Below are 2,500 nucleotides of genomic sequence, written 5' to 3'. Positions count from 1 at the left end.
TATATATTTCCACAACCCCTCCCCATTTTTCAACTCGTCGTTCAGTACAGCAACATTTCGGTTCAATTAAACGATCCAGAACGTAAAAACATACTGAACGCAGCCCAGATGTGCACATCTGAAAGAAGAGTGAGAGGAAGAGGGGTGGAGAGAGGAGGAAGAGGAGGAGAAGAGACTTATTGTTTTAGCAACAGATGGCCCACACCCCCCGGCAACCTCCTACTCCCGCATGACAACACACACACCTACATACACTCCCGACAAAGGCTGTGGAGTTAACCAGGCAGAAAACACACCCAGCTGGGTAGCTCGGGGTGGAGCTGCAGGGTGAAGGGTGTCGCTCCTGTACTGTGAGTTGAACACCCAGGGCCAGTGCCAAATACACACACACTTTGTGAGGTCTATAGGCGATAGGTATATATTTTACCACTAGGTACAGTTACTGTTGATTACATATACAGTGGGGGTTTGATTGACAGCCTGCATTCTTATTTCGACACCAAACCCACCACTGGTGTGCATGGCCAAAGAGCTCTATTTTCATGTCATTTTACCAAAAACACTGGTTCCAATCAAAGTGGCAATTTCACGTAGCCAACTCCAGGTGTTTACATTTGATGACATGAAAATGGAGGTCTTTGGCCAGGCACACCAGCGGTGGGTTTGGCGTCTAAATGAGAAGTCATAAGCAGAACAGAACCCCATACCTACTGTAAAATATGGTGGTGGATCTTTGATGTTATGGGGATAATTTGCTTCCACTGGTCCTGGGGCCCTTGTTAAGGTCAACGTCATCATGAACTTTATCCAGTACCGGAACATTTTAGTCAAAAACCTGATTGCCTCTGCCAGGAGGCTGAAACTTGGCGGCACGTGGATCTTCCAGCAAGACAATAACCTAAAGCACACATTAAAATCCACAAAGAAACGGTTAACTGGCCACAAAATCAACATTTTGCAATGGCCATCTTAGTCTTAGGACTTGAAACCCATTGAAGAGGGCAGTCCATAAGCGCAGACGAAGGACATTAAGGATCTGGAAGGAATCTGTATGGAGGACTGGTCTAAAATCCCTCCCAAAATGTTCTCTAACTCATAAAACATTTGAGAAAGAGGGTCAGTGCCGTTATCCTCGCAAGGTGGGGTATTGAAAACAGGGGTGTCAATCATTTTGACCCCTACCTTTTGGAGAATCGTTTTTATTGCTTGTCAAACAAAATCTCTTTCTCAGCAAATGTTTATTAGTATTAAATAACAGAATTTGCCAATTTTTTAGGAGCATAAATTATAGCTCAGTATTTGAATGATCTTTTTCATACACTTTATTCAGAAAAGGTGCTATCTAGAACCTTAAAGAGTTATTCAGCTGTCCCCATTAGAGAACCCTTTGAAAAAACATTTTGGTTCCAGGTAGAACCCTTTTGGATTCCATGTAGAACCCTTTCCACAGAGAGTTCTACAGTACATGGAACTCAAAAGGGTTCTACCTAGAACCCCAAAAGGTTCTCCTATGGGGACAGCAGAAGAACCCTATTCGGGAACCCTATTTTCTTTTTCTATCAATGGTGCTCGTAATCACTGAGGAATGGCCATGTCACACCCTGATCTGTTTCACCTGTCCTTGTGATTGTCTCCACCCCCTCCAGGTGTCGCTTATTTTCCCCGGTGTATTTATCCCTGTGTTTCCTGTCTCTCTGTGCCAGTTTGTCTTGTATGTTCGAGTCAACCAGCGTGTTTTTGCCCCGTGCTCCTACTTGTCTATTCTCTTCTAATAGTCCTCCTGGTTTTGACCTTTGCCTGTTTTCTGGACTCCATTCCCGCCTGCCTGACCATTCTGCCTGCCCTGACCTCGAGCCTGCCTGCCATTCTGTACCTCTGGATATCTGAACTGGTTTTGACCTTTTGCCTGTCCACGACCATTCTCTTGCCTACCCCTTTTGGATTGTTAATAAACATCTTGGACTCGAACCATCTGCCTCCTGTGTCTGCATCTGGGTCTCACCTTGTGCCCTTATAGGCCATGCTGTATCCCTCCCTTCATCCCTACTTCATTCTCCATCACTTGTTATTGGGGGGGGGGGGGAGATGGAGAAAGGAGGTTTATAAATGACCTGCCTTCCTCCACTTGCCTCTTACCAGACTCCAGACAGACACGGATGGCTGTGCATTTCAACACATACCTACCCAAATAGACACAGACACACACAATCCCCCCCAGGGTGTCTGGTTGTCAACCAACCCCCCCCCCCAATAACTCTCCATTAAACCTCAATCAATCCCACCCGACCTCTCACCTTTCACCCCTGGCTACCTGTGACTTACACACTGCCCAGTGGTTGACAGGGCGGCACTGAATATTCCTTCAACCATGTATATAAAACCGTATGCACTGTAATCCCATAGTAATATTTAGATTGTCATGTAGTATGTTGTCAATGCAGTGTCTAATGTTCAGGCATCGTGACATACTGGTAAACGACTGACGGATGAGTAAATAACC

This window comes from Salvelinus namaycush, chromosome 7, assembly GCF_016432855.1.
Source record: "Salvelinus namaycush isolate Seneca chromosome 7, SaNama_1.0, whole genome shotgun sequence".
NCBI lineage: Eukaryota > Metazoa > Chordata > Actinopteri > Salmoniformes > Salmonidae > Salvelinus > Salvelinus namaycush.
This window is presented reverse-complemented; position numbering follows the sequence as displayed.